Source organism: Phasianus colchicus, chromosome 1, assembly GCF_987193195.1.
Source record: "Phasianus colchicus chromosome 1, bPhaCol1.hap1.1, whole genome shotgun sequence".
NCBI lineage: Eukaryota > Metazoa > Chordata > Aves > Galliformes > Phasianidae > Phasianus > Phasianus colchicus.
This window is the reverse complement of record NC_143436.1, coordinates 113,467,578-113,489,982: the sequence shown is the minus strand read 5'-3', so window position 1 is coordinate 113,489,982 and position 22,405 is coordinate 113,467,578. Positions and strand designations below refer to the sequence as shown.

General features: G+C 41.0%; 1 protein-coding gene and 1 long non-coding RNA gene across 5 annotated transcripts in view; one reads left to right on the top strand and one right to left on the bottom strand.

The window, feature by feature from the left end:
* The window catches only part of CASK (calcium/calmodulin dependent serine protein kinase), a 199,519-nt gene that overhangs the window by 176,510 nt on the left and 604 nt on the right, over positions 1-22,405 (bottom strand). The gene's annotated exons all lie outside the window — the stretch shown is intronic.
* Positions 21,833-22,405, top strand: part of LOC149919961 (uncharacterized) — a 96,778-nt gene continuing 96,205 nt past the window's right edge. The window contains exon 1 of the long non-coding RNA XR_016459640.1: positions 21,833-22,300. This is a non-coding gene — a long non-coding RNA (uncharacterized LOC149919961). The remainder of the gene's footprint in view (positions 22,301-22,405) is intronic.

The following is a 22,405-nucleotide window of genomic DNA, read 5'->3' as shown; positions in this document are numbered from 1 at the left end:
CTGATTGAGCGAGTTAGCAAAGACACTGTATCTGAAACATTTAAATTAAAGTAGATCAGTTAAAACGAAATGAGCTGTGCCATAAGCACTGGGAACGAGGGGGAAGGAAGACTGAGAATGGAGATGTAGGAAGAGTAATTTTATCAGTTTAAACACAGGATTAAGAAATATATAACTGGAGAAAATATAACTGGAGATGGCTGAAAAACATCAAGTTAACACCCACAGCTATCATTCAGCTCAGTACAGTGTCTGAACTCAATGTTTTTGTTAATTATTTAGTTCAACATATAATCTCCACACGTGACTAAACTACATGTAAGTGAAGAAATGTTTATAAGTATATTAAGTCAGAGTCAAAGAGACACGGCCAACTGCTTTTCAGCAGTCCGTGGGGACAGGATAAAGGGAAACAGCCATAAATGTGAGCATAAGAAGTTCCGCACCAATATGTGAAGGAACTTCTTCAAAGTGAGGTGACGGAGCACTGGAACAGGCTGCCCAGGGAGGTTATCCAGGTAATTACAGGCCAGTCAGCCTCACCTCTGTCCCTGGAAAGGTGATGGAACAGATTGTGCTGGATGCCATCTCCAGACAACTGGAAGAAAAGGAGGTTATCAGGAGTAGTCAGCACGGGTTCACCAGGGGGAGGTCGTGCTTGACCAACCTGGTAGCCTTCTATGATGTTGTCACTGGCTGGGTGGATGGGGGGAGAGCAGTGGATGTAGTCTACCTTGATTTCAGCAAGGCATTTGACACTGTCTCCCACGACATCCTTATAACGAAGCTGAGGAAGTGCGGGATAGATGAGTGGACAGTGAAGTGGGTTGAGAACTGGCTGACTGGCAGAGCACAGAGGGTTGTCATTGGCGGTGCAGAGTCTGGTTGGAGACCTGTAACCAGCGGTGTTCCCCAGGGGTCGGTGCTGGGACCGGTCCTGTTCAACATCTTCATCAATGACCTTGATGAGGGGGTAGTGGCCACCCTCAGCAAGTTTGCTGATGATACGAAGTTGGGAGGATTGGCTGACACGCCCGAAGGCTGTGCTGCCATTCAGCGAGACCTGGACAGGCTGGAGAGCTGGGCAGTAAGGAACCAGATGAAGTTTAACAAAAGCAAGTGTAGAGTCTTGCACCTAGGGAGGAATAATTCCATGCACCGGTACAGGTTGGGGGATGACCTGCTGGTGAGGAGCTCTGTGGAGAGGGACCTGGGTGTCCTGGTGGACGACAGGTTGGCCATGAGCCAGCAGTGTGCCCTTGTGGCCAAAAAGGCCAATGGCATTCTGGGGTGCATTAAAAGGAGCGTGGCCAGCAGGTCGAGGGAGGTTATCCTCCCCCTCTACTCTGCCCTGGTAAGGCCTCATCTGGAGTACTGTGTCCAGTTCTGGGCTCCCCAGTACAAAAAAGACAGGGATCTCTTGGAAAGAGTCCAGCGGAGAGCCACAAAGATGGTGAAGGGCCTGGAGCATCTCCCCTATGAGGAAAGGCTAAGTGAGCTGGGTCTGTTTAGCCTTGAGAAGAGAAGACTGAGAGGGGACCTGATCCAGGTCTATAAATATCTAAGGTGTGGGGGGCAAAGTGGCGAGGCCAGACTCTTTTCAGCAGTGTGCGGAGACAGGACAAGGGGAAATGGCCAGAAGCTGGAGCATAGGAAGTTCCGCACCAATGTGCGCAAGAACTTCTTTACAGTGAGGGTGACGGAGCACTGGAGCAGGCTGCCCAGGGAGGTTGTGGAGTCTCCTTCTCTGGAGAAATTCAAGACCCGCCTGGACGCCTACCTGTGCGACCTGGTGTAGGGATCCTGCTTTGGCAGGGGGGTTGGACTCGATGATCTCTGGAGGTCCCTTCCAACCCCTACGATTCTGTGATTCTGTGATTCTGTTGTGGATTCTCCTTCTGTGGAGATATTCAAGACCTGCCTACCTGTGCAGCCTGCTGAAGGAAGCCTGCTTTGCAATGGGGTTGGACTTGATGACCTCTAGAGGTCCCTTCAACCTCTACAATTCTCTGATTCTGTAATAAATTAACTGAAAAGCATTCCACTTAACAGCAACAGAATATTGGAGAAAGAACTCATAGCCGCAACCTTGCCAGCGTTTCATTCCCACTTGGGAACCAATCTACACACCCTTCTGCCCACATCACTCTGAAAAAATGGTCTCTCTCATGTTCAACTATTCCCATGCTAATCCTAACCGTGCCTTTCACGATTCTCATCTCACTTCTATTCCTCCTCCCCCAGACCTTCTCAGGTACCATCTGTTTCTTTTCCACAACCTTCAGCTCAGCTGGGATGTTCTTCCTTTCAACTTTTGGAACACCTTCATTAACCGGTAAATTTATTTCCACCTGCTCCTTTCTCTGCCCCTCAGCCCATTTTCTCTGTCCTTGCAGGATGGCAATCACAAATTCTCCTTATCTAGTTGACTATCCAGTTTCATCCATCAACCACAATTCTGTATTCCTTCCTTCCTATCAGCCTACTCATCCTCTTCCTCCTCTACTCCTACCACGTTCAGTCCTGGCCGGAATCTTTCTCACTAGCTTCCAATTCCAACTTCTGTTCTTCTCTTTCTCATCCTGCAGCAACTGCAAACACGCTGCAACATGCTAAAATCTACTTGGCTAGGATTTCAGCAATTCCTGCTTCCATCCTGCCAGAAACAAGAAGAAAAAAGTAAGCCTGAAAAGTTATGTATTTCTTTTAAACTAGAATTTAGTTTTTTTTTTTTTTCTTTAAACAAAATATCTAAGTTTCCACAGTCTGTTATGGAATTTCTAAGATTTGAGGTCCTTCTCTTACCAGATACACACAAAGAACAAAACAGTCATTAATTTAAATTTATTACAAGAATTTAGAAATCTTATTTTTCTGATGTATTAACCTTATACATGTTAGTGGCAGTTCTCATACTTTCCCATAAAATGCTTTAATACTGCAAATCTTAAAGAGGAAATGAGGTTGCTTTACATTTTACATTACCTTGTGTCCCCTAGAATATGTCTCTGCTCTTGTTTATACTCTTTTTTTTTTTTTTTCCATCCACCTTTATAGAAATTTTGCACATGGAATAGATTGCAACTAAAAATCAACATCACAGAATTCTAAGAACTTCAGAAGTTTGTGTCATTTAAATGTGAACATTTATTCCATAGTCTTTTTCTTCTAAACATGTTAAAGCTATCTTTAAGATTATTAATGAAATTCTTCGATTTTACCATTACAACTTTTATTGTGACATGACTTTTTAAATGAGCTAGAAATAATGTTTTATATTATCGCATATGAGACAATTCACCTGAAAAACTGATTAACCAATCTGAATCTCCAAAGAGGAAGAAAAAAAATCCCACAAAATAGCTTTCATGAACTCACAGAATCATAGAGGTTGGGACCTCCAGAGATCATTGAGTCCAACCCCCTGCTAAAGCAGGTACCCTATAATAAGTCCCAAAGGTAGGCATCCAGATAGGTCTTGAATATCTCCGTAGAAGGAGACTCCACAAGCTTTCTGGGCAACCTGTTCCAGTGCTCAATCATCCTCATCATAAAGAATTTATTCCACATGTTAGTACAGAATTCCCTACGTTCAAGTTTTAGGCCATTACTTCTTGTCCTATTGCTACACACCACGGAGAAGAGCCTGGCCTCATGCATCTGCCCCCCACCTCTCCTTAGATATTTATAAACATTTATCAGAACCCCTCTCAATCTTCTTTTCCTCAAGCTGAACAGACCCAGGTTACTCAGCCTTTTCTCATAAGGGAGATGCTCCAGGCCCTTAATCATGTTTGTGGCCTTCTGCTGGACTCCTTCTAGAAAATCCCTGTCTTTTCTGAACTGGGGAGCCCAGAACTGGATGCAGTAGTCTAAATGCGACCTCCCAGGGCAGAGTAGAGCGGGAGGCTCACTTCCCTTTGCTCAAGTGTATACAAACAGCCAGAAGCATACGATAATGATTTCTCTGAGTAGAATAAAATCCTAGATTTCACTGACATTTCTTCCTCAAAGGCCTATGTAATCTTCATAACAGCAGCACTGAAGAAGATGTGATGTGTAAGTAGTATTAGAAGCTCCAACTCTTACAATGCAGATCCCTTCAGAGGAAAGAATATAACCTAAATTTCCCACTACTTGTTGGGTAAAGAAGTGAACAACAACCTAAAACTGAGGATCTACAAGTTGAATTTGGCTAAAATCCTTGGCCTGAATGTAACTGAATGTAGCCCTAAACCAATTCTGCTTAATGCACAGATGTACATTGTTCCTCAACAGTTCTATTCAAGCAGTGACTGGAACTAACCGATGATTTCAGGAAGTACATTGTATAACTACAGGCAATTCTGTGGGTAAAAAATAAAATAAAATAAAATAAAATGGCACTTCAGAAATATTAATTTGGATATCCCCAACCCCTCACCAAACTGAACCCTATAAACTGCATATCTACTGCAATTGGGACAAAAAAAATCCAGTGATGGGCTTAATAAAACCACACATAACAATCCCTTCAGTAAATTACAAGATAAAAGTTCAGACTTTTAATTTGCTTTTAATGCAATATAACCTGCTTATAGCATATAACCTGCAGGAGATGTAAGTTTCTCTCTCAAAAGAAATCTGTTTTGGAGAAAACAATCATTTTCTTCATTTTAAGGCAGCAATGCAGAATACTGAGAATAAGAAGTAATAACAAGAACAAAAAAGGGAAGTTACATAGCTTAATCAAACACAGCATGAGAATATTTCATGCAAGTTCTCTGAATATAGATACCATTTTCTGATATCAAGTGTCAGACAGTCTTTAATCTCTGTTGAGTCTTATGGAGAAGCTTGAGTGAAAAAAAAAAAAACTCCCAGAAATTGACTTAAATTAATACAAAACTTAAAATCCTGTAGCATTTTGAATAAAAAAGTTTGCAGATGCTACAGTAAATCCGTCTACCACCTCAAGCTTGAAAGCAGACAGGCTCAGTCTTGACTGAGTTCTTGATGAGTGGTAAAAACCTTCTTCAGACATGGTAGTGAATGACAAATCTGAAACTGCCTTTTGCAGAGATGTAACTTCATTACAGCTGCAAAGATTCAAAAAAGTTCAAAGGCTATACTGAATGAATATTCACAGCTGGAGTAAAGTTGAATGTCAAAAGGCAGGATTTAATGGCAGGCAGCCTGTACAAAACTCTTCCAACATGCAAAAATTATGCTATGTACATGCTTTAAAAAATAAACAAATGAATAAACACTGTTTCTCCTCAGACAGTTATCAACTTATTGCAAAATACTCTTGGATAAGCTTAGGCCGTATTTCAGAACTTAATGTACTGATAAGCACAAGGATCTTGCTGCAGCTCAGTAAGGTTTTCTTCAATCACTTGGTCAAAGCACCCATTCTAAATCTAGCCTACCCTGTAAAAAAAAAGTCTAATTTACTGCTACATGAATATGCAGTGGTATGCTCGTAAGAAATTGGCAGAAAGATGGTCATATTATCATCTCTTTTTTCTCTCTTCATTCTCTTGAAAAGCAGCTGATAGATCTAGAACTAGAACCCAAGGTAGCCCCTGCAAAAGAAACTAATGAAAATTTCATTTTCTTATTCTTAGCACAAATGCACACTACTAATTGAACAAAATCTCCTCTCTCTCTTATTTTTAAGTTAACGTGCAATTGAAAGAAATAAAATAGTCCTCTGCATATCTCAGATTTAGATCTTGCTGATTTTCTGCTCTCTGAAGACCGTGACTGGAAAATAAACACCACCTCCTCTCAGTCAAGGGCATTTCCCCTCCCCAAGAATAAACAGTCTCCCCATTTATTATGGAAATCTTACTCAACACCAACTGCTACAGCCAAAACCAGCTCTTATTATGGCCAAAATCAAATCATATACTCCATGAAGAGAGTGCTCTAATATATGGAAGTAATTTTCTGTAGGTCAGGGATGTCATAGTTCAACCCTATGTCTAAGGTAGTTACATGTTTCTCCTACTTCTCTTATTTTTATTTTTAAATGGTTGACACACACTTCCAAAATTCTCTATTTCCATCTTGACTGCTCATTGCCTGCTGTAAGAAAAAAGGATTCCCTTCATTTGGCTAGAAAAACTCCACACTTACAGTCTTGTCCTTGCCACAAGAATCTGTCTGTAATAAAGCTTTAAAACATTGCTTCATTATGCAGAGTCTGAATGTGGCTTCAAGTAAAAGCCAAAGGAAGATTATGCCAAATTAAAACAAGTTTTTTAAAAATATGCATATCCAAACTTGCTAGCGAACTCCTACTCTTCTTTTTTTTTTTTTTTTTTTTTTTTACCTTCCCCACCTCTTTCCGGATTTTTTTTGGATCACTCAGGGAAGATAGTTGCCTGGTTCTCATAAAATTCTGCACGTGGGACACTGGAGGGGCAGATTAATCCATTTACTATACGACACTCCTCTGTGACAAACCAGAATCCATACATCACACGCATTTTGCACATCAATAAGGTAGCCTCACTGAAAAGGAGCCAACACCGTGATTCCCTTCCCACATCAGTATATTCCAGCTCCAAAGCATGTAATATCACAACCATGTATTCTACTGAGAAGTAGAAAATGAATCTCTGAGAGGTTGGGGAGAAAAAGAAGTTATCATCTGCTCTTTCCTTCTAAAAAAAGAAAAGCACAATTTTCTTTGTTATCAACTGTTTTTCTGGATTAAGTGTTTAAATGAAGATAAACGTCTGTTTACACAGTGCTCCCTGATTTCCATCCAGGTTAAAATGAAGGTTTTAAGAGTAATTGCACTGTACTTGCAAAACTGGCCAGAAGCCCTGAAGAATGATGCAGTGGAAAATTTAAAAGAGGGAAGGGTGGGAAGGAAGGAGAGATGAAACTCCTTTTAATTCCAATTTTTAATTCTATTCCTTTTGGTCTAGTATAGGTGCAAAACAGTAAAATGATGACAAGAAGTGACAAATAAACCACAAGATAGAAGGAAGACATCTGAAGGAACATTGGCTGACAATTTCATTTTTAAAGTTTGTTATATATATGTCACTAAAACTATATGCATCTGTAGAAATAATTACTTGCAATACTTTTCTGAAAAAGCTGAATCAATTTGATCTGCATCATTAATGTATTTTGAACATCTTCCACTATTTGCTGTGAACTTCCTTCATAAGGAAATAACGGCTGTTTCAGAGAATGTAAGATTTTCATACTCTATATAAGCATTATGAACTATTTATGTGACCGACACAGACTGTAATTTAAATAAACTGCTTTTAATGACAACTGCAAAGTTTTAATGCCAGTATGTTCTTCTACTCTAGACTCTGTCACAGAACCATAACACCACAGAAATGCTTGGGTTAGAAGGAACCCTTAGGATCATCTACTTCCAGGCCCCATGCCACAGACAGGGTTACCAACTACTAAATCAGGTGTCAGATAATGTTGCCCAGAGCTCCATCCAGCCTGATGGCTTTGAGCACCTCAAGGTATGGAACATCTACTACTTCTCTGGCACCACGCCAGTATCTTATCACCTTCTGAGTGAAAATTTTCTCTTCACAGTCCTTGATAATTATGCTCCAGCCATGCTACTTGTCCCACTACATTTCTGTGATAGCAATTAAATCACAGTTTTCTAGTTGCACCACGGTTTCCTGTTCCTCCTGCTTGTCACCATGCCTTGTGCACTGGTGTAGAGGTACTTCAGCTGGGCTACTGGCCACATAACTTTTGTCAGTGAGTGCTTCTAAGATCCTTTGTAAAAATCTGCCACTTAAAAATCCTTCCCTTCCCCCAGCAAATCTAGCTTAAAGCTCTGGTGATCAGTTCAGCTAGCTTGCTTCCCAAAAGATTCTTGCCCTTTCTGGTCAGTTGCATTCCATCTGTCATCAACATATCCAATCTCTCAAAAGCGTGTCCAAGATCATAACACCCAATACCCCGACTGCGACAAGAAGTAAACTGGAAAATAACATTTTAACCCTTTTTAACTGATGAAGGAGAATGTGCTACTCAATTTTAATGAGCAACTCATTCCCAACTTAATATTAGAAAGCAGAGCATTATTTCTTCAAGTCCATCCTGAATAACACTAAATTCATATTAAAACAAACAAACAAGCCACCAAAAAAAAGCCAACACTCAAAAACACCACCATAAATATTGGCATATTTACATTACTAATTACTAGCCTGCTAACACTAAGCTACACTCCTTTCTGACAAATTATACTTTAATGAGAAATACAACCACGGAGAACACAAAAAACACCTGAAACAATTAAAAATATTTATAAGTAAAAAGAAATAATATCTACCCACCCATAAAGCTTTCAAACTATATCATATCTAAACATTTTCTCATTCCCATTGTATGGATTAAGTATGCCAGTTTTCTCCTGAGCAATAAACTGACCATAACATTTTAGCTCATATCCATTAAAGCAGACAAGAACATAGACTTCTGCATGCTTTTTAGGGTCTTAACTATGAAGAAGAAAAACACTTAATTAGCACTTGGCCAAATGTGAATTTTGACTTAGCACATCTGAACCTCTACAAAGAATGCTGTTCAAAAGATTTTTGCACATCTTTAAAGAGCAGCCTACTTTGTTATAAACAACACATTTCCAAATAGCATTTAAGCTGATTTACTAACAGGGCAGTATCACAGTCCTTCAAGTGAGCTTATTGTAAAGCTCTTCCTCTGAACACATACAACACTACAGAAGACAGGCTACTTTTCCAGATTTTGGAGATGCAACTTTCCTTCCCCTTGCAGGTTTGCATTTCTGGAAGCAAGAGGACCTTGAACATAGGCAGTAGGCATGCAAGTTTCCATTCATGAGATCTCAAGAGTTAACTTGCAGATCAGCAGCAACTTAGTAAAAGTAGAAGAAAAACAAAACCTTTTTTTCTTTTTTCTTTTTTTCTTTCTAAGTCCCCATATATCCCCAAATTCACAGCAATTAGATGAAGGTGAAAGATTTGAAAAAGATTATTTTTTTCTATTGATATTCACAGTCCATAGGAAAGACTGAAGCACACTCATAAACTGAAATACTCTTATAAAAACAGCAAAAATATCAAAGCAACAGACAGTAACCCACATATCTAAGTATAGTTTAAGCACACTGATAAAAAGATGACTGCCATGAAAGCAGTCCATTAAACTCATTTTGCTTTGAAAACTGAAGTTCTTTAATTCACTTCCTGACACCTTTACTTTTTACAGAGGAAATGATTAACAGACAAATAGGCAGTTTTGGGGCTTTGTTTTTCTAGATTTTGCATTTAATGATTTGTTTTTAGCTACCAGGGAATGATCACTTGAGGTAATTACCAAAGAGCTGCATTCAACTAACTGATCGCATGGAATAATAAGAGCAGATGACTGCTATTACCTGTCTGGATGAGAAAGGATGCTGCTGCTTGAACACACAGAAAGGAATCTATCAGTCTTGCAGAAAGGGTAGGAAGATGTTAGACTACTCAGCATGAAAAGTTGTTGATAAGTAAGGTATGAATTTCAGAACCCATATTCACTCTCACTAGCCTAGCCACACCATGAACAGGTTGCAAAGGGCAAACACTGAAGAGAAAATAAAGGGAAGAAAGACATGATGAACAGACAATGATGATAGTGAAGGAAAAGAAGAGCAGCAATGAAGAATACAGCATTACAGAGTATCTACAGTTGCTAATTTCATCTTTTCAAGTGTCCTCATCTCTTCTGGCTTTCTTAGCAGAAGGCTCACTCCCCCAGTGTGATTTAGCTACATGCTAAGGTAGTAATTCTATTACAGCATTCCAATAAGTATTTGCAATTCTTTAAAATCTGTTCCAAACTGTCAGTGTTTCCTCTAACCACAAGGACCAGGGACATTTCTTTTTAGTCTTGATGCAAGAAATTTAAAATTGAAGCTCAGTTTGCAGTTCAGTTTTGCAGCAAACTGCAGTTTCCATGGGAGCAACATTCTGATTGGCAGACATCCTACAGTCTGCTAGGAAGCCAGCAGGTCTGAATAAAACTAAATAGGATCTTAGTATCTCCCAGCATATACACTGAAAGAACATATAAAAGGATTGATGTGAAGAGATATAAGGCAAAGTAGAGGGAAAACAAACAAGCCAACAAACTGAAAGAACCCTTAACAGCTAATAAGGAGTTTTGTAATTAAAAAAAATGAGTTGCTGAACAAATGAAAATAGGTGGAGATGCTGTTAAAACATTAAGGTATAACGACATTCAAATTGGAAGTAAAATTCTGTGTCCCAAATATTCTGAAGGCACTCAAAGGAGTAGGGGAAAGAGGAACAAATCAGGTTTTTAAAATAAAAATACATTTAAAAGTAGCACTAGATAGTATGTTCATGTCCAAAAGTGAACTAAAGATACGGAAAATAAATTATAATTAAAAAATTAAGGTATAGAACAGGATTAAGACTTATGAATTTTTAGCAGGCATCATTAGAGAAAAAGAGCTAAAATTTTGCTCAGTAACTACTGCTGTGTATGAAGACAAGGCAAGGAAGAGCACAAGATATTTCTCTTCAGAGAAACCCCTTCAAATTTTCTAAAGGAAAAAAAAATCTCTTCCAACAACGGTCACTCATGAAAACTGACTTAAGTTTCTTACTTTACAGATACTGATTAAAATGTAGGAGTGAAGAGCAGTCAAGATGAATTTCCTCAAGAATCTAGAGATGGCAGCAAAGTCTCAAGCTACCAACGGAGGGGAAGAGAAGAAGTTAAATGAGAAGTTCTGAATAATTCTTACAGCCTTGTTTAAACAGTAAATATTTTAGGTTACTCTTTTTTTTTTTTTTCCCAGCAACAAAAAATTGGAAAATCCATTAGGAAGTACAGTAATAAGCTACAGTAGAAGTCACCACTGATTTCTGAATGCCCCAGCCATGTAATGTATCTGAACCACAGTGCAGGAAGGTATAATGGTACTTTTTCTTGGCTTTGCAACAGTAACAACTACTGACCGATTGGAAGTAAGTTCAGCATCAGGAAGAGAGTTCTGAACTCAGAGCTTTCTGCAAGATCTGAAGCTTTTGAAACACACATAAGTGATAAAGGAAATTAAGATCTATCCGAAAAACAACAAACATTCAGGAAAAGAATCACAGAAGTTTCCTGATCTCACCTCTCTGCTGAACTCTACACACCTGAGTTTGCCATTTAATTCTAAGACATAAGGAGCCAAGCATATTAAAAAGCATATCAAAAACGGTTAGAAAATTCACTTGGAAACTGGGAGGCACACATTCGAGTCAAAGAATTACAGAATCCAAGGGGTTGGACCCTCCTGCTCCACCCTCCTGCTAAAGCAGGTTCCCTACAGTAGGTTACACAGGAAAGAGTCCAGACAGGTTTTGAATACCTCCAGAGAAGGAGCCTCCACAGGGCAGCCTGTTCCAGTGCTCTGCCATCTGCACAGTAAACAGCTTCTTGTTCACGTTCACGTGGAACTTCCTGCATTCCAGTCTGTGCCCATTGCCCTTTGCTCCATCACTGAGCACCACTGAAGAGAGCCTGGCCTCAACCATTTGCCTCCCACCTTTCAGGTATTTATAAGCATCAATAAGATTCCCTCTCAATCTTCTCCAGGCAAAACAGTCCCAGGTCTCTCAACCTTTCCTCATAAGGTTCCTCTCTGCCCAACCCTCCAGCCTGGCCCGCAGCTTTCTAACATCAGCAAACCTGCTGAGGGTGCACTCTATCCCTTCATTCAAGTAATTGATGAAGATATTGAACGAGACCAGACCCAGTACCAACCCCCAGGGAACACTGCTAGCTATGGGCCTCCAACCAGACTGCATCGCTGAAAAATCCTTCCCTACAACACAGTGACTGAAGAAGCATTCATCAGGCTAGAAGAAGTGGGAGACAAAAGACATTATCAGCGCTCCCAGATGCCTTGCCATGGAATAATTTTAAATTCACCAGATCACTGAGAAAGGAAAAGGAACATCCATCGTGATCACGCTCACTAGGCAAAAAAGGGAAGAAATCTGATTCCCAGTTCCTACTGTAAGAGAACTGTATTTTGAACATAACACGTGGAAGCCAACTTTACAGCCAACAATCTACTTCAAAACATTCCTAATGGGCAGAGCAACAGATAATTAAGATCCCTGAAAATTTCAAGCAAGTAAGAAATTAAGAAACTGAAAAAGAAAATATATCTGCAAGAGTTCAGAAAGTACTCTGTCTCAATGGCAGCTAGGAAGTATTGAATGCTTTCCAATTAGAAGTGCCTGCAACTGATAAAAAACCTGACACACTTGAGATCTAAGATTAGAGAAAAGGCTCCTGACATTTTTAAGCACCCTGTTTACTTTATGCTTTTAAAGACAGTTGAACCTTAAGAGCTGAACAGCCCTGAAATCCAGCCAAAAGATAACCATTCCTTCCAAGAAGGAAAAAGCAAAACAATCTAATAGCTGTAACTGAGCAGAACAACTCTGTCTGACCTTCAGTTTTCAAAGCCCCTTTTGTTGCTTTCATTTCTATAAGCACCAAAGCTTTGGAATGAGGATGCTTGCAGGAACACAGTAAAGTTTGGGTTACAAAGAAGGGAAAACAATATTTTCTGTAAGCAGAAGTTGGTACTTTTCAATCTAAATTTGATCTAGATGTCCTAACACAGAATTCCTTCTCTCGCAGGCAAGAATTTTAATCAGACCAAGTTTTTGTTCAATACAATATATTTTAAATTTAACCTTATAGCAAAACCTGAAAGAAGGTAGGTCAAGAAAACTTAGTTTTAAATTCCTTGATTTTTCCTACCCAAGTTATGAGTACTTTCAAACATAAGCACATCAGAACCAGAAACAACAGGTTTGGATTTTTATAAAATTAAAAGGAATTACAAATACTAAGCACACTTTGGGTTCAGAGTGCAAGTTAAGCCTCTGCTAATAATTCAGTCCTGAAGGACCACAAAACACAACAACACTTAGCATCTATAAAACTACCAAAATCATAAGCTAATATGCATCAAGGAGTTAATTCAAGTATTCAAAAAATAAAAATATCAGATGTACAGTGAAGTATTTAATGATATGGCCTAACTTAATAGTTCACTGTTGTCAAGGGTAGGAAGGGAGGAATGCTGCACACCTGTTCCTACATCCTTCTACCTTGAGCTACTGCACTGTGGGCCAGTTTGAGCCAGTAAAGCCAACAGAAAAATAACTCACCCAACAAGTGATCCAACTTCATAGTACACCTGGCTTATATAGATCAGATGGGTGCTAAAGCTGGCACAGAGGAAGAGGGGATCATGCAGCAGGGAATGGAAGCACATGAAAAGAGCAAGACTTACAGCAACAGGAAACTTAATCCAACCTGCATCAGAGAAATTGCACTCATATACTCCTACAATGCCTCACCCAGAGGCCCAAAGATGTTTGCTGTAAACCCATCCAAACTCTTCCTATCTGGTTCTGTTGGATTCAAGCTTATTCTTGGCAAACCTCCATTCCATGAAAAGTTACTAGGTCAAAACAGTACCAATTCAGGAAAGATTCTATCTCTGAAAGATAGCACTCCCTACATCTCTGTCTTCTCCCTAAGCTATCCTCACTCTCACCTTCTATATCATCTTTCCCTTATCAATGTTGTGGGGGAGAGAGATAGTGGTTCTTCACATATACACTCGTAAGGATCACTAATACATGTCAGTGCTTTTCTGCTGTTCATAACTATTCCCCTCCATTCAGAATAGGGAACAACATTTGAGGCCAAAACAAACAAACAAAAAAAATCACCAAGATAAGAAGGCAGCTAACAGCTCAATTTGCAGCTGCAACTGCAGAATTATCTTAGAGGAGGATGAAAGTGATAGGATAACCTACATTCCTTTTAGCTAGAACATCCAAATGCGATGACAGAATGTTATCAACTGGGGACCACCTTTGTAAAAGCATTTTGTCCCCTCCTCATTACAATAGCTTAAATACTGATAGAGCCCATACTAAATCCTGAAGGCGCAAAATAAAAATGGATATTTTACATATCCATGTAAGGAGATACATGACTAAAGGCAGATTTCACATATGAAGGTACCCTATGAATACCTTAAAAGCCACTGCATTTGAGCCTCACAACACAGGTTTTTTTTCTTTACCTCTAGAGCTCTTTGGGTCAAAAATATCCAAATGTGAACTACCTTCCAAACCCTGGCAACAGTAAGTTTAAACAAAGTTCCAAATTAACCACATGAAGAACCATTAACCATGAATTAACAATGAAGAACCACATGTTCCCTAGGAAGACATACTTTAAAACGACAAGAGTTACTCAATCTCAGCTACATTAGAACTGATACTGATGAGACAAGCAGTTTTTCAGCTTAGCTCTAAGTGCTTCCTAAAATACTAAACTGAAACACAGAACGCCTCTTAAACCAGAATAGGTACCCATATACCTGATATTTCACTTCTGAACATTTTGTTCAGAGGCAAACTCTTTAGAGTTTTATTAATTCAAATAGCCTGAGAAATTTTCTCAACATTAAAAGTGAGAAGCAATTTCCTACAGGCACACTATTCAATGAATAGAGGGACGGTCGTCAGAAAAGAAACTGGATTACCTTCAGTTAACATGCCATCAAAAAGCCAAAGAAACAGGTGCAGGAGCCATGTAAAAAACTAACCAAATGCTATTCAGAATTCTCTGATTTCTTTAGAACTTAAGGCGCATACAGTGACTGTTCTGAGTGTGTAAGAACCATGCATCAAATGTCTTCACATGGTGAAATTTCAACTACTAGTTTGTGAAAAAACTGAATCAAAATACAAAACTGGCAAAGCATTGATGACAAAAATACTCACAGGTCCTCTGCCTGGAAAAAAGTACAGTCCCACTGTAAAAAACACTTTTTTACCTTGAACACTGCAATGTAAGACAGGAGGTGTGTAGGCAATCACTAGCTACACCTTCCTACCCTATTCCAGCACAAAGATGTGAAAGTAAAAGAACAAGGCATATCTTAACCAAGTGGGGGTCACCTCTGTCAATTGAAACTATATTAGGAAGTAGTCCTTGATTCTCTCAGTCCTACACTGATCCTGCAATGGTTTTCTAGCTGTTTCTCTGAAAGAATACACCTGCTTCTTGTATAAATTGAAGGAAAAAAAAAAAGTTAAACCCTTATTATAATCCAAACACCTTCACTGTCAAGCTCCAACAATTATTTCAAATCTCATTTAGCCACATTTATTATAGAAAGTGAAGTTGTGGATAAAAATGGGGCTTGAACAGTAGTAACGCTATCATGACAAACCTACAGTGCATTCCTGTTTTTGACAAGGGAGACAGAATGGGATACCACTGGGCATCTCCCAAGAAACAATACTTTGCTACAAATACAGCAGAAATGTATTAAAACAAGTTAGTGATCCGACACTCTGAAACTCATTTCAGTTTACAGCTACTTCAAAAGGAAGGTTTTCCTGTCCCATGCTTAGGGTGTCCTTACCTAGGTATTTTCTTATATACTTACCTGATAAACACAAAGAAAAGTAAAGTGTTTCTTGGGGTTCTGTAGGTGGTATATTAGCTGACTGGTACAGTATCTTAAGAGACCAGTCCAACTTCTGAAACTACTGGGGCCATGAACTTTAGCCATGCGTACACTATACGTCCTGTACATACATCTTCACACTGTTTATTAAAAAACAGATTCACTCTTAGGAGAATTCCTAAGATTTCCTTTTAAAATTAACTATATAATTTGGCATGGAATACCTAGTTTTAACGCTAACCCCTGTCAATTCTCAAGTCACCATTCCTTAGATGACACATTTAATATGACTACAGCCTTCTGAAAAGTGATCTTTGAAAACACTACAATATAATAAGCAGTTAATACATAATAAGCAGTTAATACTGCTCAATTACCATTCATTGTCATGACATCTACATAAGAGACTATAAAAAGGCCAGTGTATCAAACAGAGGACTAAGTACATAAGTGGCTGTTGACATAAAATACAGATTTTTCCTCTCCTAGTAGTCCTCTATCACTCATTAAAATGAAGCATTGCATTTTAACTGAAATGACAGTTAGGGATTGCTAGGATCCTAAAGCCTAGGCCCCATTCTAGAAGGCAACAGAGCTATGCTAATAAAAAGATCAAGCAATTAACTGAGCAGATCTCCAAATCAAGACTGTTTCTTCTCCCATGACTTCCCCAAGACAGCTTCTCCAGAATTTTGGTAGCCAGCAAGTCTTATATCAAGTAAGTCACTGCCTAAAATTACTCAGGACTACTCTGCACACTGTTGCTCCTCTGCTCCTACATTCAAAGCTTCCTTCTTTTGGGTGTTAAAGCACAAAAACATATCCGCAAAGCCCCTGCACAATCTCAGTGTATTTTCCTAGATGAAATTCCCCTCCTAAAAACAACTCTACTTCCCAGTTATCGCAGCTGTCTTGTCTACATCACAAGGACGCATTTGAGGAAAGAAGCGGCTTATCAAAACAACACCAGAAAATGGACGAGCGAATACCAATTCAAATGCTTAACTCTGCAACCACATTTTAATTCCATCTTGTGTTCAGCTACAGTTGGATAGACTTCCATAAGCAAAACCAGGTCAGTATTACAGTTAAAATCTGTAGCACAATAACTTAGGTAAGTAGATAGTCCAGCAACTGTATATGATAGTTTTCTAGAGCAACACACATTATAACCTCACACTTAAGCCACACACCTGTTCATCTTTAACACTTTAACACAGAAAACAGCTGGACATATATTAAAAGACCAGTGTTTTAAACAGAATCACAGAATGGCCCAGGTCGGAAGGGACCTCAAGGATCATCAAGCTGCAAACCCCCTGCCACATGCAGGACCACCAACCTCCAGGCTGCCCACGGCCCCATCCAACCTGGCCTTGAATACCCCCCCCAGGGATGGGGTATCCACAACCTCTCTTGGCAGCCAGCACCTCACCACTCTCTCTGTAAAGAACTTCCCCCCGACATCCAACCTAAATCTTCCCTCTCAACTTAAAACCATTTCCCCTTGTCCTGTTGTTATCTACCCTTTCAAAGAGTTGATTCCCCTCCTGTTTGTAGGCTCCCTTTAGGTACTGGAAGGCTGCAATGAAGTCACCCTGCAGCCTTCTTTTCTTCAGGCTTGAACAAGCCCAGCTCCCTCAGCCCGTCTTCGTAAGGGAGGTTTCAGTCCCCAGTCATCTTAGTGGCTCTCCTCTGGACCCTCTCCAACAGTTCCCTGTCTTTCTTGTACTGGGGGCTCCAGACCTGGACGCAGTACTCCAGATGGGGCCTCACAAGAGCAGAGTAGGACAATCATCTCCCCGTCCCTGCTGACCACCCTTCTTCTGATAGAGCCCAGGATACCATTTGCTTTCCGACCTGCAACAGCACACTGCTGGCTCATGTTGAGCTTTTCATCCATCAGGACCCCCAGGTCCTTCTCCACAGGGCTGCTCTCAAGGACCGCTCCTTCCAGTCTGTATGGATGCCTGGGATTCCTCCGGCCCAAGTGCAAAACTCTGCACTTTGCTGTGTTGAACCTCATTAGGTTCACCTGGGCCCACCTTTCTAGCCTGTTGAGGTCCCTCTGAATGACATCCCTTCCTTCTACCTTGTCAATTGCACCACTCAGCTTGGTGTCATCAGCAAACTTGCTGAGGGTGCACTCAATTCCGTCATCGATGTCATTGATAAAGATGTTAAAGAGCACCGGTCCCAAGACAGATCCCTGGGGGACGCCGCTCGTTACCGGCCTCCACCTGGACATAGAGCCATTGATGACCACCCTCTGTCTGAGGCCTTTCAACCAGTTTCTTATCCATCGAGTGGTCCACCCATCAAATCCACATCCCTCCAGTTTGGAGAGAAGGATGTGGTGGGGGACCATGTCAAAGGCCTTGCTCAAGTCCAGGTAAATGACATCGGTTGCCTTTCCCTTGTCCACTGATGCTGTCACTCCATCAAACAGCACTAAGGAATTAAAAAGTTAAATCAGACAGCGTTCCATATCCCTGAGAAGTTACCCTCCTTCTCTCTCCTTTCTGAACAGTGAGAACACTGCAATTGTTTTATGTTTTCCTTTCCTTTGTCAAAATTATACTCAGCAGTTACATCCATTGGTCTTACACAAGATGCAAAACCTCAGCAGTGCTCTAGAGAAAAAGTATTATTCTCACTGCCATGAAGAGAAAACAGAGGCAGTGCTGATGTACTGTATCACTGGAGCAATGAGAATCATTCTAGAGAGTTTTGCTGTCACCATACTTCCATTTCTTGAACACAGAGTCCATGAGATCTCTCAGCACTTTCTTAATCATTCTGACTGGGATATAAGTTTAAAGCACGTCCGTTTCAAGATAACAACTCAGGATGGAACCACCACCCTCCTCTCATCCTATCAGAATGGGAAACAGGCCTCCATACTTTAATGCAAAAAAATAAAAATCCTGTATAAAAATCCCACCACTTGCCTCAGAACATCGTCATCCCATCCTTCTCCCCTCCCTCACATCATCCATATTCTGGCACTGCCAGTGTGGAGAAAAGAGGAACTCCTTCACACTGTAGATACTCAAACTCCTCCTCACCAGAGAGAAAAGCCCAAGCAGAGAAGCCCAGCACAGAGGAGGGAGGGATGAAAAACCGAAAACCTCAGCATGCAATGTAGAGAACAGCTAACTTGAACTCAGTCATATTGCAGAGAACATCCTGAAACTACAGCAGCACTAGCACCAACTATCACATTATTTTTGAGTACTAAAAATGCCAGCAACTGCACCACTTCTACACACAATAATTGTACAAATTTACAGCCCACTTGTGCTGGACAAAAAAATTAATTCACGTGACTATCAAGATGAAGACTAAGGATTTCAATTGTGACCAATGCGCACTTGAACAGAAACTCTTATCAACATTATCACACTGTATTTCTAACTTCAAAATTTGGAGATATATATAAATGTAGGAAACTATACTGAAGCAACACACAATCCTAATACTACTATTAGGCAGATCAGACAGTTTTTACAGTACCCCTCTAAAGCTAACATTAATCAACATGAGTCTTAATAGATGCAGAAAGCAAAACTCATTAATGTGAGATAAAGTCCTCTCAGAAGAAGGTATCTGTCACAGAAGTCATGTTTTGGACTTCTAAGTTCAATAGCAACTTTGTCTGTTCTAGCTTAAAGACAGGCATTCTCTTCAGAGTAATGAAGACTTCTGTTACATTTACACAGAGCTCCTGTTATAAACCCAGAACAGCTCTCACCCAAGGTGTTTCAGCCCTACACCAACACGGAGTTTTGAGAACCACTCAATGTACTCTGAATGTAAATTTCAATGAAAAATAAAGTAGTACACCTGTCACCACTATCTGCAGCCTGTTAATCAAATGCATGCTCTGATCAATACAATGGAAGCCTTAAATATTTTAGCTTACGTACTTCTCATCAACACACAGAGAAAATCCCTCCAAAGCTAACTGGAAGCAAGTTTGAATAAAAAATAAACAAGGCAGGCTTGTGCCTTTTATTCCCAGATATACTACTGTGTTTTTGAAGGCCAAGCTAGAAGCTCCCAGTGACTTCTTGCACTGAAGCATGCTTGTGCCAGCCAACTCTGAAAATAAGACAGCAACCCAGAACATCACGCATTTGGTAAAGTAAAACCACGTGACTAACATTAGCGTCACAGATGCCACTTTAAAAAGTGTAACAAGACATTGGATTTATTACTCAATTTTTATCTCTCCACAGCATTCAGCAAAGAAATTGGAATACTGGAAGGGTATGCAAATGAAAATTGCCCTCAAATTTTTTCTAAAAGAAACACGGATTAGAAATTCTCTCAATCCCTCCTGGCTTTTCTTTCTTTCAGAAATTCTTTCAGAATGAAAAATGCATGCTTGCAGAACTCAAACACATTAAATGCCACGTAATAAACGATTCATCACTCTGTCATTCCGATCAATTCTTTCATATGCTATTACAGCTACTGTTCCACACTCCAGCAAAAAGCTATCATCATTGTGTTTATACAAAATAAGTCTTACCAGTTTATCGCATGTAAAATTGTTTGAAGTTTATTCGAAAGTTCAGAATAAGCTTCAACAAATAGGACCACATACTGCCAGCAAGGAAACTCCCATAGAGGACTTATTTCTCAAGTAGACTGTATGGGAACTTTGAGATTTCTCTTACAAAGTCAGACAAAATATTCAGTTATTTTACAGTTCAAAATCTCTTTCCCACATCCTTTCTGGAAATACCTTTTACTACTTTAAATGACAGTGGTAACTACCCATTTAGGAAAGATAAATCATACACTTTAATATTTCATGAACCTAAAACACAAATCAGGGCCGGATGCGCTATTTGCAAGAACCAGATTACTCAATCAATCAATAATAAATCACAGGAAGGTACAGACGTTTAGTTGATGTTTCACTGAAAGACGTTTAGCCAGATGCATACGTAGCAATTCAAAGCAGATTCACAGAGGCTTTCCCCAGGTTGCCTAAAGATGAGCGAGGCACTATCAAAAATCTGAAAGCTAAATAAAGGTGCTGCATCCCCGATTCCTCAGAATTCACCTGAGTAGCACTGCAAAGAAACAGGAATGCTACTTATACAGCCGTACGAACAAAACTGTGCAGTTTATTGGTTAAAGAAGGGACACAACATCTGCACGCAAACCCCTTCCCACCACCACTGCTAGCTTCAGTGATCCACCCTGATCTGTTACAGTGCTCTTGGCAGCACCGTGCTCCTACAACCCAACGTTTATCTGTTAGATCAAGTTACATCACAACACATCCAGAATAATTAAATCTCAGGTATCAGCTAAAGAAGCTTCACAATTCACAGGTTTTGAACTTTGGAACCCTTCAAAATTCTCGTATCGCAACACCAAAAGTCATCGGAGCTGCACAAACATCTGGATGGAGCCATTCTCTAAAAGCAGTCCTGTCAAGCAGAAGCACTTCACCTTCTTTCTAACGGTACCCAGCTCTGAGAAAGCAGTGTGTGCACTGCAGCAGTTAGCATAAAACCACTTGTGAAAGGAGCATGCCAAAAATCATCTTCAAAATACATTTCATCACAGTTTTGTTTCTCCGCTACGTAAGCTCCCCATGAACAACTGACAAGGGCTTTGAGCTTATGACAGCAAGCAAGGCCCTCTAAGCTTCCTATTTTTAAAAGTTGTTTGTGGCCACGGAAAGGTGGTAATACCATGTGAAATGACAGAGCAGAGTGCTGAAACTTCAGCTGACAACAAAGTAACCTGCTAAGTCCAAGACAAGCATTTTAGTATAATCCTCAGGAAAGATTAATTCCAGAATATTTTTAGCCTGAGCTCAGAAAGCGGGCAGCAGCAGATAGAAACTGAGAAGCACGCTGGTGGGGGGCGGGAGGGAGAATACATGCGGATAAACTCTTTGTTTATAATCAAAACACAGGGAACGCCGCTCTGGTAGAATTCATCCTCAGGAAGAAAGAGCTGCAGGCACCCAGAGCAATGCCACGCTAAGGCTCCCACAGCAATCTCAGCTGCTCAGTCAGACACACACAGACAATTTGGAAGCAGCAACACTGCTACATCTTTCACGCAACCCAAGCACAGCCACAGGAGGCGTGTGGAACACAACGAATAAACAAAAAAGGATTTGGAAACCGGGCAGTCACGAAAATACAGAGCGGGGAGTTCAGCTCCCGTTCAGCGCCATCTGATTTGGGGGATGCTCTGCGTTTTCTTGGTGTGGTAACGCACAGAGCTGTCATCTCCGTGCAGCCTACAGGAGCGTGGCCCAGAACAGGCAGACGGGGAACGCCGGCGACCTCCGAGGTTTGACACGAACACGCAGTAACAGTTGCATAAGGAGACCGGAGAGGCCAAGTTCTCCCCCAGCTTCACGCACCGCCGGAGAGCGGAGGGAAGGCAGAGATCCGCGCGAGCACGGGGTGCCAGGGGCACCGCCAGCAGCACGCCGCTCATTGTGCGCCAAGGCTCGGGAAGAGCCAACACCTGGCGCGGCCACCCGAGCGATAGGTGGATCCACAGCGATCCTTCCCCAGTAGGCAACCACCGATGGGTGTGCCGGGGATGGGGAGGAGAACAGGAGGGCTGGGCAGCGCCAGGCTGCGCGGCGGCCGGGCGGGCGGGGATCATGGTGGCTGAGGAAGCACCGGGGCGGCTTTCCTCCCCCCACCCCCCCATCCCCAAGCTCAGGGCAGCGGGCAGCGCGCCGGGGCCGCCCGCACCGCGACTCAGGTGGGTGCCGGGCACAGCATCCCCGCGCTGGGGGTGGGGGGGGAAGGACGACAGCTCCGCTCTCCCCCCTCCCTTCTCCTTTTCTCCCCCCTCCCCCTCCCCGCG